The sequence below is a fragment of the Ambystoma mexicanum genome, chromosome 4q (genome assembly GCF_040938575.1).
Source record: "Ambystoma mexicanum isolate Mex_15411 chromosome 4q, UKY_AmexF1_1, whole genome shotgun sequence".
In the NCBI taxonomy this organism is placed as follows: domain Eukaryota; kingdom Metazoa; phylum Chordata; class Amphibia; order Caudata; family Ambystomatidae; genus Ambystoma; species Ambystoma mexicanum.
The window spans coordinates 540,634,934-540,648,263 of NC_090928.1; the positions used below are offsets into that span (position 1 = coordinate 540,634,934).

The 13,330-nt window shown below is 51.2% G+C and overlaps 1 protein-coding gene across 6 annotated transcripts in view; it reads right to left on the bottom strand.

The window, feature by feature from the left end:
• Positions 1-13,330, bottom strand: part of REPS1 (RALBP1 associated Eps domain containing 1) — a 2,155,944-nt gene that overhangs the window by 890,147 nt on the left and 1,252,467 nt on the right. The window lies entirely within an intron of this gene.

Sequence of the window (13,330 nt, forward strand, 5' to 3'; positions counted from 1 at the left end):
ATGTTAAAAGCGAACGTCAGTTAAACTTGCAAATACAGCACAAATACATATAAGCTTTAACCATGATGCAGTGTTTTCACAGAACAATGGAAAAGAGCAAAACTAGAATATAAACTAAATATTTGGTTGCTGGCAACCTGCTCTGCATAGTTTTCATAGAAAATGTATTTTGAAGGCGACAAAAACAAATGAACAAGGTGTGTGTGTATGTTACTTGTTTTTGCAACTAAACTGTCAAACCCCATAGGTATGAATTCCCACAGGTTCATGCATCTCCCCATGAGTTTGCTAAAATGGGTCAACTCCAAGAGATGTATATTGACATATAAGGAACAAGTTAATTACTGGTAACTGTTCTTCTCCAGCATGGGTCTGGCATGGATTCACATGCTCGTGACTATTCCCCATCGTCAGGCTCGGAATCCTCAGTAAAAGAAAAAAGTTTCACTTTCTTTTACAAACTGTTTTTCTCCTATAAACCAATCACTGAGCTCTGGGTCATACTGCCCCAAACCAATGACTGCCCTCTGGCAGCCATCTTCAGATTTTGGTAGCACGTAAAGTGGCAGTATGACCAAGAAGAGCCGCAGAGGGGCAGGAGGGAGGGTTTGCATGTGATTCCATGCCAGACCCATGCTGGAGAACAATAGTTACAGTTAAGTAACTTGTTCCTTCTCCAGCATGAGGTCTGGCATGGATTCACATGCTCCTGAATAAAGAATACCTAGCAGTACATACATACACAACCTCGGGAGGTGGCAAGGCTCAACAGAAGCAATTACTCTTACCTCCTCACCAGGCTCACCTTCAAACAAACAGGTTGCTCAGCACTGCTTGGCCGACCCTGGACTCCTGTCGACACAGTAGAACTTTGTGAAGGTGTGCATAGACCTCCACGTAGCAGCCCTGCATATGTCCAGCAGGGGCACACCAGACAAGAACGCCGTCGCTGCAGCGATCGCTCTGGTAGATTGGGCTCTCGGACGGCCAGGCAGCGGTCGGTGACAATGAGTGATGCAGCCGGAGAGCCCCCTAGAGATGGAAGACTTGGACAAGGCCTTCTCATGGTTCACAGGACCAAAGTTCACAAAAAGCTAAGAAGTCTTCCAGAAACTCTTTGTGCGGGCCACATAAAACTTCAGCGCTCAAGTCCTTTCAGCCAGCGATGAAGGCGTTGGAAAAAACACGGGTAACACAAAGGGTTCATTGAGAGAAGATTCCGACTGAACCTTCGCCATGAAGGAGGGGTGCGTCCGCAGCACCACCTTCGTCTAGTAGAAAGTCAAATAAGGCCACTTGCAGGACAGGGCCTGGATCTCACCCACTCTCCTAGCAGAGGTGAAGCCACGAGGAAAGCTGTCTTCCAAGAAAGGAACGAGAGGAGCCTGATGCATAGGCTCAAAAAGGGGCCCACATGCGCATAGTCACCACCACATTGAGTTCCCACGCCAGGGCAGGCGCCTTCACCAGCGAAAACGATCGCAACAGTCCTTTGATGAACTCCTCGACTAGACGGTGAGACCACAGGGAAGAACGTCTGGGAGACCTGGTGTAGCGGGAGATAGCCGTCAGATGCACTTTGATGGAGGTGTGCGCCAGCCCCGACTTAGCCAAAGACAACAAGCATGGAAGGATTTGGGGGGGCTGTGACCCTCAGAGGGTTAATCTTCTGCGACCAGCACCAAGTCGTGAAACGCTTCCATTTGTGCCCATAACACTTCAGAGTCGATGATGCCCTTGCACTGGCAAGGGCCTCTCTACAGTCCGCAGGCAGCTGGTAACCACCGAACTCTAACGCTGCAGGAGCCAGGCCTTCAGGTTCAGCGATCCTGGGTCGTGGTGCAGAATTGTGTCTCCTTCCCTGGCAAGCAGATCTGCGATCACTGGTAGCTTTTCTGGAGGTGGAGCTGACATGCTGAGAAGGTCGGTTAACAAATTTGCCTCGGCCACGCAGGCGCAACGAGAATCATCCTGCACCGGTACCGGCTAAGTTGACTGATGACTCGTAGTAGCAGCAGCAAAGGGGGGGGGGGCACGTACAGGAACAGGCCTTCCCACAGGAAGGAGAATGCGCCCCCAATGCTCCCCGGCTGGGGGAACCTACTGGAGAACCTCAGGCACTTGGTGTTCGTCGTCATCGCAAACAGATCGACCTGGGGACTGCCCCACCTGAGGAAGAGGTTGTCCACTTGATCCTGCCTAAGCTCCCACTCGTGGCAAGAGCGCAGCTCCCTGCTGAGAGAGTCGGCGACATTGTTCTTTACCCCCGCCAGATTAAAAGGAATGGGAAACATCACCTGGGCAATGGCCCAGTGCCACAAGTCCTGCGTCTCTCTGGAGAGCACTGGGGATCTGGTGCCCCCTGCTTACTGATGTAAAACATTGTGGTGGTATTGTCTAAGAAGAGCCTCACCACTTTGCCCTTGAGAGACGGAATAAAAGACTTGAGGGCCCAAAACACTACCCACAGTTCCAGAACATTGATCTGGAGCTCCTTCTCCTCCGGCAGCCACAAGCCTCTGGTGTGCAGAGGTCTGCTGTGGGCTCTCCAACCCTCCAGGGAAGCGTCTGTGGTGACCGTCTCCTGGTACAGGGGGCTCTGGAAGTCTGTGCCCCCAGCGATGTTGGAGCGCACGCCCCACCACCTTATTGCTTGACAGAACTCCTTGTTGAGTGCAATCCCTCCTTAGGCGCCTGTATGTATAGGGGGGACAGGATGTGAGGGAGGGGTGTAGGACTCCCTGCACAGGGTCTCCTTGGAGACCAATGTCGCACTCTGAACTGATTGGCTGTGGTGACTGTCCCGACGGGACAGCCACCCTGCTGTGTAATTGACAGCCAGGCTGTGTGAATGGGGGGGAACTGCATAAAAAGCAGGTCTCTGGGTCTGGAAAGGCAGAGTCACCACTGGAATGAAAGGACCGACGTGGAGCTGGCGGAAGAGGACCCCTAGCTCGACTTAACTGCCCGGTGAAGCCCTGCTGCAGGTCCGAATCCTCGAACTCCAACGACAGATGAGATCCTCCAGGAATCTTCTTCCCCTAAGCTGGTGGGACCAACCAGAATGCCCAAACTGCAAGCCAGGACTCCCTCCTCTGTTCGAATTCGCTGTACAGAGCTACAGTGAGCCAGATAGCCAGGAAGGTTGCACCCTGCTTGGATTTTAAGGAGCGCACCTTTTATTTGTTACTTTGCTGTGCTGCTGGTTTCTTCCCTGGGCAGTGCAGGACCCTCCAGTCTTCCTACTTCTTGTCAGTCCGACAGTCACTTCAGGAACCGTGAGCCTGCAGGAACTGCCAGGAACGTCTGCCTCAGCTACAGCTTCTTCTCTATTTAAAAGTACTGTGCGAATCCGGTTGTTCGTTTCATTCAGCCGAGGTGAAAGTGTGTGAAATCTTTCTCCAATCCGAGGGCTTGTCCTTCTCTACTCTTTAAACTAACTTTTCTGCCGACCAACTTCGTCCGGAACTCTTGGCAAAGACTTAACCACAAACTACCCTGAGCTGTGTGATCTTGAGCAAAAGACTTGTGTCCTATTGACTTTGGCCCTAAGCCTGTTTGATTTGATTCCATCACTCTAGTTCCTCTTTCTAGATTGCCCTGCTAATTTACCTGTTGGTGCTGGTCAATTTCTGCCCAACTTTGTCTTTCCTCCCTTTTAAATTTCTGGAGTGCCATTTTTCTCCCACTTCATTTGTGAGCTTAACTTGTCTAGAACCTAATGGGAGTGGTGTGGCGTATTAAGAGTGTGATCTTTTACTCAGAAACCTTAAGTCAGTGTTTGTTTGAATCATAGTAATTGCTGTCCTTTCTGTAACTATTTGATACTGCTCACTTGCTCATGAGATAAGTCTGGCTGCTCAGCCATCGCTACCACTTTTACTGTGTAGTACAGGCTTGTACCAAATGTGAATTTGTATTGTCACTTGTAGTCTTAATTGTGTGTGGTGTTCCCAAAGGGTACTGCATATAATTCTGCCTAACAGAGAGACAGACACACACACAGCCATACAGTGACAGAGCCACCGACACGCAGAGAGAGAGAGACCGAGACGCAGAGAGAGACCGAGACGCAGAGAGAGAGAGACCGAGACGCAGAGAGAGAGAGACCGAGACGCAGAGAGAGAGAGACCGAGACGCAGAGAGAGAGAGACCGAGACGCAGAGAGAGAGAGACCGAGACGCAGAGAGAGAGAGACCGACGAAGAGAGAGACCGACGAAGAGAGAGACCGACGAAGAGAGAGACCGACGAAGAGAGAGACCGACGAAGAGAGAGACCGACGAAGAGAGAGACCGACGAAGAGAGAGACCGACGAAGAGAGAGACCGACGAAGAGAGAGACCGACGAAGAGAGAGACCGACGAAGAGAGAGACCGACGAAGAGAGAGACCGACGAAGAGAGAGACCGACGAAGAGAGAGAGACCGACCCAAAGAGAGAGAGAGATGGGCAGAGAGAGATTGCAGCTCTCTGCAAAGGGCAGTGTCAAAGTGTTGCAAGGAGAGCAGGCTGCTTTGTCATGTTAGGCATATGCACACTTTACAGGAGCTTCTGATTTGTTATACCTGGTCATGCCCTTATGCCTGGGTAGGCTATGTAGAGCTTGATTGTTTCCGAGCCTCACTAACCTGTTCAACATTCTACTTTATATTGTACAGTCCCCAGGGGGACCCCAATGTGGTCCTGCTCACTGGGATTTGGTCCCAGGTGTTTCACTGCAATTTTACCCCTCTGACGTTTAACAATCTGATGGCCACTGTGATTTGGCCACTTGCTGCAAAATGCAATTCGTACCCTACCATTAGTTTTTGTCTTCGATGGTCTTTCCCCTTTCTGTAATGAATTGGCAGGCGAAGAACGATGGTCTGGAGGATTGTCCAGAGCAATGCCAGAGATTAAGATTAATTCTAAACCTTCCAGCCATCACCTCATTTGTTTTGCTTTAATCCCCTTGAGTGGGAAGGGTATGCCCAGACATGGTTCCCGTGCCTGCTGGGCCTAGAAACCCAAGCTACACCTCACTGATGGTGCCCAATGAGACCAAACCCCGTTTAGCATTGCTTTTGGTCTTCAAACGGAAGGGATGTGCCCAAGCAGTTCTGGTTGGACTACCTCTTTTGGGTTGAGGCCATGCCTGATTTGCATATGGTCTTGCTCCTTTTCTCAATGGTTTGGCAGATGAACGATGGTCTGGAAGGTTGCACAGAGCAATGTCAGAGGTGAACATACATTCTAAACCTTCCATCCATCACCTCTTGTTTTGCTTTGCCACCCTGAGCATCACCGGTATGACCAGAAGAGGGTTCCATGCCTGCTGGGCCTAGAGAAAAAACGACTAATGACCAGGTATGCAGTTTATTCACCCCAGGGAATAAGTACAGTGCAGTAGACCACCCAGCGTGTTTTCATCAGTAGTAGCAGAATTGGTTGCAAAGACACGTGCATGCAAACTAGCAGATCAACAAAGCAATAACCCTGAGGGCAGAGCCATTTTACAATGTGTTCCGGGAACAACTAAAAACTCAACTGTTTATTAAACATTCCTCACCGTTCGTTAACTGCCTGTAACTAGCGCCTAGACGCCCTAGGGTTTTGTGCGCTCCTATAAACGCAAAATAAATACCAACTCCCGTTATGAGTTTGGTGTTGCACATGATGCACACAATGTCGCACTACTCTAAAAAACATTGCACAACACCTCACCTCTGCCATAAGAATGCAGCTATCCCCATGATATAATTAGGTCTAGCTGCACACATAATGACACTCCTCGCTCTAGCATACTCTACAGACTTCCTCTCAGCACCCATCCATATGCCAGCACGACATGGGTGTCTAGCAGGGACTTCGTCACCCCTACCCACCTTCGTGTTGGCTAAAATGCACAGACACATTCTATACCTCTGATGAATTTCCCATACCTGGACTTGTCTCCCCCTAGGGCGTTCAACATACAGTGCGGTGGGACCATACCACATGGTGAAAGGCACTATACAAATAACAGATGATGATTTTGCGCATTTGTGGAAGCAAAGAGGCTTCCTTAAAACGAACAAGTTACTCTCTTACCTGGTACCGTTCTTTCGATGGGATGGTCCGATGACCTATTCCATAGCTATGACAGTAATCACCACAGCTGTGCTGCTTCGGAAAATCTTTCGGCGTCTGTCAATGACGTTGATACGCTGTCCTCGAGGGCCTCCGTCGAGCCGACATCACCAGATGTTATAAGTAGGACGCACGACGCCCGTAGCCTCAGTTTTACTCTTTTCCTCAGAAAGTGTGGCACCAATCTTCTGCCAGTATGACCACAGAAAGCCTTGCGGAAAGGTAAGCTGCAATCGCATAAGAAATTCTGTAGCGGGGGAGGCAGGGAGGGAGCGATACGGAATACGTCGTCGGACCATCCCATCGAAAGAAAGTTACCAGGTAAGAGAGTAACTTGTTCTTCGAGGGGATTGGGTCCTCCGACGTATTCCATATCTATGACAGACTCACAAAGCAGTACCAACGTAAGGAGGTGGGAAAATAATTTACAATAAAGGCATTTGGAATGCCCAATCAAATTGCAGAGTAAAGGACCGCCTTGCCAAAGGCCAGATCCTGCTCATGGATAGAATCTAGGGAGTAGTGTTGTACAAAAGTATGGACCGAAGCCAAAGTGGCTGATTCACAGATGTTACGAATAAGAACACCCCTGTGCAGGGTAGTAGAGGAAGCCACACCCCTAGTAGAGTGGGCCCGTAAGCCAACCGGAGGGTCCGGGCTCGCCAAGCGGTAACATTCAGAAATTGCCAAGATAATCCATCTAGACAAAGTCTGCTGAGTAACAGCTTGTCCCAAACGCCTTCCAGCGTAACCAATAAAGAGCTGATCGACCACTCTGACCCGGGACACGCGTGAAATGTAGAAGCTTAAAGCTCTCCTATGATCCAACATATGGAGCCTCTCCAATTCCTTACCAGGATGTGGAGGAGGATAAAATGCCGGAAGAATAACCTTCTGGCTTAAATGAAATTCCGACACCACCTTCGGAAGAAAGGAAGGACGAACTCCAAAGACAACCCTGTCCTTATGAAACACAGTGAAAGGTGGCTTAACTGAAAGAGCCTGCAACTCACTCACTCCTCGAGCGGAAGTGACCACAACTAAAAATACAGTTTTAAGCGTTAACAGTCTCAAGGGACAAGAATGTAAAGGCTCAAATGGAGCACCCATAAGGAATTTTAGAACAAGAGTCAAATCCCAACCCGGCACCTAGAAAGGTGACGGCGGGAACACATTAGTGAGCCCTTTGAGAAACTGAGAAATTAAAGGAATTTTGAAATAAGAACACTCCTCAGACAAGAGCTTAAAGATGGACAGCACTGCCAGGTAACCTTTAATGGTACCCACTTGCAGGCCCTTGTGGGCTAACGAAAGCAAAAAAGACAGAACCACAGGAATGTCACATGAAAAAGGATCCACATTCTTAACCCTGCACCAGTCGCAGAACTTTCTCCAACGGAACGGTACAGGGACTTTGTTGCTGGCCGTCTGGCCGAAAGCAACACCTCCATCACGTCTTCAAGGAGGTCCCAATCCTTGTACCTTAAACTTTCAGAAGCCAAGCGTGAAGGTTGAGGGATCTGACCTCTGGATGGAGAACCTGACCCCCCTTCCCATGAGAGCAGATCGTCTCGGTAGGGAAGACGACATGGAGGGCAGATGGACAAGTCGAGAAGGTCCGGGTACCACGTCCTCCGGGCCCATGCCGGAGCAATGAGGATCATCCGGGAACCAAACCTCTGTAACCTCTGCAGCACTTGCGTGATGACGGGGACTGGAGGAAACGCGTACAGCAGTGGGAAGGACCACTCCACCACAACCGCGGCTCCTCTTGGAGGAAATTCCCGCGAGCAGAACCTTTCGCAGTTCCGGTTGACACTGGAGGCGAAGAGATCCACTTGAGGGGTCCCCCAAAGTGCGAAGATCTCCAGTAGAATCTCCTGAGCCAACTCCCACTCGTGAGAGATCGCGCTCTGCCTGCTCAGAGCATCCGCCGTCTCGTTTTCGTCTCCGGCCAGATGAACCGCCGAGATCGAAACTTCCTGCTGGATTGCCCAGAACCAGAGATGCATCGCCTCCCTGCACAGAGGAAGTGACCCTGCCCCCCCCCCCTTTTTGTTGAGGTAGTGCATGGCCACCGTGTTGTCCGTCAGGATCAGGACATCCTTCTCTCGCACAGTCGGCAGAAAAGCCTTCAGGGCTAGCCAGACGGCCCTCCGCTCCAACACATTGATATGGAGTCTGGACTCCGACAGAGACCAACGACTGCTGACTGTCAGCTCGTTGGCATGAGCTTCCCATTGCGTGAGGGATGCGTCCATCACGATCGTCACCTCCGGCCAGGGTAGCCAAAACGGAGCCCCCTTCATCAGATTGCCTTCGACGGCCCACCACAGAAGGTCCTGGGCGACCGAGGACGGCACCTGAACAGGGTCCGACATCCTGCCGGAGGACTGAGACCACTGGAGCTTGAGTGCCCATTGCAAAGATCTCATCCGCAACCTGGCCTCCGGCACCAGAAGAATGCAGGATGCCATGAGGCCGAGCAATTTCAAGAACTCTTAACGCTGGGAGACTCTGGGCAAACTGAAACTTGTGCGCCATCTGTTGAATGTGATGAGCCCTCACCTGGGGAGGAAAACACTGCCCCAGGGACGTGTCGAGCACTGCTCCGATGTACTGGAGCCTTCGAGTTGGTGTCAAATGGGACTTCTTTAAGTTGAGGGAGAAGCCCAGCTTGTGGAGGGAGTAGCAGGTGACTGACAGATGATCCAGGACTTGCTCGGGAGAGCGCGCCCTGATCAACCAATCGTCCAGGTAGGGGTAGACGAGAATCCCCCCTTTCCTGAGGTGCGCTGCCGCCTCTACCGTGAGCTTGGTGAAGACCCTTGGGGCTGAGGTCAATCCGAACGGCAGGACCCGAAACTGAAAGAGCGAGTAGCCAACCGCGAACCTCAGGTACTTCTTGTGCTTTGGATGTATCGGCACATGAAAATAAGCGTCCTTGAGGTCGAGAGACACCAACCAGTTCTGAAGTTGAAGGGCCTGGAGGACTTGAGAGAGAGTAACCATCTTGTACTTGTCCTTCCTGCGGAGTTTGTTCAAACCACGCAAGTCCATGATGGGTCTCAATCCCCCGTCTTTCTTGGAAATCAAAAAATAAGGGGAATACCATCCCTTGTTCCTCTCCGCTACAGGCACCAGTTCTATGGCGCCTTTCTCCAGCAGGGATTGAAGGAGCGGATCCGGACTCTTTAAAGAGAGATTCCCCGGTGGATTGTCTGGAGGCCTCTGCCGGAAAGGAAGACAGTAGCCGTGGGTGATGATCTCCAGAACCCACACATCTGAAGTAATGGCGCGCCACTGTGCAAGATGCTGCGCCAGCCTTCCCCCAACCGGCGAACCATGGGACATGGCCTCATGACTGAGCTGAAGCGGCTGCAGCGTTGCCTGAGGGCAAAGAGGCAACAGCCCGAGCGGCCTGGGCACCTCGAGTACCTTGTTTTCCAACTCTGGCACTCCAACGGTGGCCCCTTTGACTGGCAGCTCCTCTCGCTTTAACAAAGGATGAGTAATAACAAAAGGAACCTCCCCTCCATTGCTGTCTCCTAGGACGAAAAGGCAGAGGTTATCGAACTGCAGCGCCCAACGACTTCGCTGCAGCATTTGAGGTCTGCAACCTCTCAAGGCTCTTGTCAGCCTTGCTGCCAAAAAGATGTTCCCCGTCAAAGGGCATGTTGAGGAGCCGGGCCTGCACATCAGGAGCAAACCCCGACTTCGGCAACCACGCAAACCTGAGTATCACTGTGCTTGCCGCCATGGACCGGCTAATGCAATCTGCCATGTCCAAACCCGACTGAACGGCACCATACATGGCATCCTTGCCATCCTGAACCATGGCAACAAAACCATCCCGTTCGTCCCCTTCGGGAATATGTTCAGCCGCTAAGGAAACACAGTTCCACAGAGTGTGCATGAAACGTGACAAAGCACATACGAGTTGGCCGCCTGAAGCACCATACCCCCTGAAGAAAACACTTTCTTCGCCCAACCATCAAAACGCTTGTCGTCCCTATCAGGAGGGATGGTAGGATACGACGCCTGCTTTGCCGGGGCCGTAGCCGCCTGCACCACCAAACTCTCCGGAATGGGGTGCTTGGGCAAGTAGCAGGGGTCGCTACTGGCTGGGCGGTATTTTCGCGGCAAAGACTTGCCCACTGCCGGGAGACTCTCTAGAGCAGTCCAAGCCGCCGCCACCCTCCTCTGTAGAGCCATATGAAACGGCAGTACCATGAAAGTTGGTGGACCAAGGTCTAGGATATCCATTAGGTCATCCTGAAGAAACTCCCCGGGGGAGCAGGCCATCCCAAGTACTCGGTGACCCTCGACATAAGGCGCCGGTACGAGGAGTCGGCATGAGTGCCAGGTTCAGGCCTACAAAACTCCACCTCCGGAGAGGTGTCCAGCCCACTAGCATCATGCAGGGACTGCCTCAGGTCCTCAAATTGGGTATGGCCCGAGAGAATCTCGTCTGGCACCGTATTAGGAACCATGCCATCATCAGAGCCCTCACCCACCTCTGAAATAAACTCAAGATGGCGGTAAGAAGGCACAGAATGTGAACCAAAGCCATGCCCGACCTTGGCCAGAGCCTTTCTAGGGGGTTCCACCTAGCCTCAGGGTACCCCTGTCGACACAGCCTCGAAAGGCATCAAGTGAATCGGCGTTGACGCCGAACGCGGCGCCGACAGCATCGATGGCGTCGACACAGGCCTCGAGGCCGGAGCCCCGAGCGTGTCCTTCGACAGCCTGGGCGCCGATGGCGCCTACGACTTCTTCGGAGGCGGGGCCTTGAAAGAGTCAGTCGATTACCTCGGCGCCACAGGTGTCGACGTCTTCCTCGAAGACATCACAGGTTCACACGGTCTCGAACGCGTCGAGGACCGGGACCAGGCATGACGAGAACGATTCCCCTTGTCCGAGCGGGACCTCTTCCGCGAATCGTGCCGACCACCCGAGCACAAAGGCGTGCGAGCGGTGTCTCTCGACCGATCACGACCGACCCTACTCGTAGGCGCAGACGGACCTGTTCCCTGCGATTCGAGAATCGCTAACATTTTATTCCCGAAGGAAGCCCATTCCTCCGGCATCGGCTGCTTGGTAGGGTAAGCGACCCGCCGACGGGCAAAGTCCTCGGTAGAGGACGGGGAAGGTGACCGATGACGGCACTTCCGGGAGTGCCTCGAAGAGGCAGAGGAGTGGCGGGACCGACTCCGAGACCCACTGGACTTCCGACGACGACGCGGAGCGTCGCCTCTCGAATCGTCCGTCGCAAGCCCCACAGACCTCGACTTCCGTGGCTTAGACACCTTACCTACCAAATACAACTTCTTGCGCGCCCGCAAGGCTTTAGACGTGAGCGACTGGCAGTCGACCCAGTCATCCGCGTCATGGGCCTCCCCGAGGCACCAGAGGCAGGCGTCGTGCGAGTCCGTAACCGACATCTTAGACCCACAGTCCCCACACTTCTTAAATCCCGGACGCGGGGTAAAAGACGAGGTAGACATCCTTCACGGAGAAGAAACTTCACAAAACGAACAGGTTCGAAGAACCGAGAAACAAACTCCAAAGGGTCGAGACGCGCCGAGATTCTCGAAGCGAACACGTTCGCGGAAAAAACAGAACTGAGGCTACGGGCGTCGTGCATCCTACTTATAACATCCAGTGACGTCGGCCGTCGGAGGAGGTCCTCGAGGGCGGCGTACTGACGTCATCGACGCAGACGCCGAAAGATTTTCCGAAGCAGCACAGCTGTGGTGATTACTGTCACAGATATGGAATACGTCGGAGGACCCAATCCCCTCGAAGTGCTCTTTTCTCGCTATACCCAAAGCTGCTCTAAGGGCATTATTCTGGAGAATCTGAATTTTCCTGATGTTGTACATATTGGTGCCAAGATATAGGAAGTTACAATAGTCCAATTTAGACAAGATTAGAGCTCTGACCAGAATGGTACAGCTATTCTTGGATAGGAATGATTTACCGGCTGTAATTAGCTTGCATGTAGAGGCAGAGGCCATGGAATTAACCTGTTTGGCAAAGGTGAGGGTGGAGTCTAGGTAAAAGCCTAACGTGTTTAGCTCTTTGGCAACTTTAATAGTGTTTATGTAAACAAAAAGGTTTGTACCCTTCCTAGTGGACAAAGCTCAAGGCTATGGTGCTTTACTGGTACAGGATTATGGTCCTGTCCATAAATCAGTGTGTAGGTTGGTCCGTAAAGTGGTAGATCCAAACCTGAAGTCAAAGGTATACTAACCGCTCACTGAGCTAAAACAAACCAGAGAATAGCAAACCAGAGTTTTATTTGCTAATCATACAGGCAGATATTCAATACATAAAACTTGAAACAAAGTGTTGAAAAAATGCAACATACATAAACAAAAGGTAAAGACAACGTATGATACCATCAACTAAAAAAAAAGGAGCGAAGTGCAGTATTTACAACAAAGTGAACAAAAAATGCTGTATTAACAATATACAGATCAATCTTGAACAAAGGTTATTTTCATTCTTACATCGTAGTGTACCAGTTCATGTGGACACGCAGGTCCTTTGTGAATAAATCCCAAGGTCAAAAAGTAAAAGGCGAGGAAGGCTATATCATTGCCCAATTTCATAAGAGTGTCCTTATTAATGGAAAGTTTCTTAGTCAGATAATACTTTACAACAATATGTGTTTCCAGGGTCCTATGGAGAATAAGATATCTTGATAGCCAACGTGGCAGAGACTGAGTGAACAGTGTCTGATTCAAATGGGAGCAATTGCATGTGGCTATTCCCGGATTGACACGTTTCGGCGGAAATGCAGTAAGGTAGCGTCCGCCTTCATCAGGGCTCCGTAGGCGTGACCCTGCAATGTGAATAGAGAGCTGCAGTGAGTAATTTAAAAGAATGCCAATAATCATTTGGCATAGATGACAATATGTATGTTCTCTCAAGCACCGAAGCGGCGGCTTACCTGCCGGTGCTGTGATCCCCAAGACTCGGTCTTCAATCACCAAAGGGCAAAGAGCTGGGCAATGAAGGTACTCAAATGGGTCCTGCTGAAAAGTAGGCGGGCCGGGCCCAAGGCAGTAGTCGTAGTGTACAGTGTTATTCTGCGCAGGGGACAAAAATGAAGGTTGGAAAAATATACTGAGGGGTGTTGTATGGACCTCGCTATGGGCTACAGTGGCTTGCGGGTAAACACCAATGCAGGGTAGAAAAGATACATCATGAAATAG